Source organism: Priapulus caudatus, unplaced genomic scaffold (assembly GCF_000485595.1).
Source record: "Priapulus caudatus unplaced genomic scaffold, Priapulus_caudatus-5.0.1 Scaffold157, whole genome shotgun sequence".
Lineage (NCBI taxonomy): Eukaryota > Metazoa > Priapulida > Priapulimorpha > Priapulimorphida > Priapulidae > Priapulus > Priapulus caudatus.
This window is the reverse complement of record NW_014577218.1, coordinates 3502-4521: the sequence shown is the minus strand read 5'-3', so window position 1 is coordinate 4521 and position 1020 is coordinate 3502.

Below are 1020 nucleotides of genomic sequence, written 5' to 3'. Positions count from 1 at the left end.
TAGATAGTAGAGTAGATGAGACATAGATAGTAGAGTAGGTAATACAGAGATAGTAGAGTAGATGAGACTGAGAGATAGTAGAGTAGATGAGACATAGATAGTAGAGTAGGTAATACAGAGATAGTAGAGTAGATGAGACATAGATAGTAGAGTAGATGAGACTGAGAGATAGTAGAATAGATGAGACTGAGAGATAGTAGAGTAGATGAGACATAGATAGTAGAGTAGGTAATACAGAGATAGTAGAGTAGATGAGACATAGATAGTAGAGTAGATGAGACATAGATAGTAGAGTAGATGAGACATAGATAGTAGAGTAGATGAGACATAGATAGTAGAGTAGATGAGACATAGATAGTAGAGTAGATGAGACATAGATAGTAGAGTAGATGAGACATAGATAGTAGAGTAGATGAGACATAGATAGTAGAGTAGATGAGACATAGATAGTAGATGAGAATGAGTGAGTGATAGATGTCAAACTGAAAGATAGTAGATAGGAATGAGAGAGAAAGAGAGAGAGCGAGCGGATTTGATGAAACAGGATGGGGATGAGAATGGGAGAGAAAGTTGTGTAAACAGAGGTAGAGAGTAGAGAGAGGTGGAGAGCCGAGAGAGGTGGAGAGCCGAGAGATGCAGAGAGCAGAGAGATGCAGAGAGCAGAGAGAGGTAGAGAGCAGAGAGATGTAGAGAGCAGAGAGAGGTAGAGAGTAGAGAGATGTAGAGAGATGTAGAGAGTAGAGAGAGGTAGAGAGTAGAGAGCAGAGAGATGCAGAGAGCAGAGAGATGTAGAGAGTAGAGAGCAGAGAGCAGAGAGAGGTAGAGAGCAGAGAGATGTAGAGAGCAGAGAGAGGTAGAGAGCAGAGAGAGGTAGAGAGCAGAGAGATGCAGAGAGCAGAGAGAGGTAGAGAGCAGAGAGAGGTAGAGAGCAGAGAGAGGTAGAGAGCAGAGAGGTAGAGAGCAGAGAGAGGTAGAGAGCAGAGAGAGGTAGAGAGCAGAGAGAGGTAGAGAGCAGAGAGG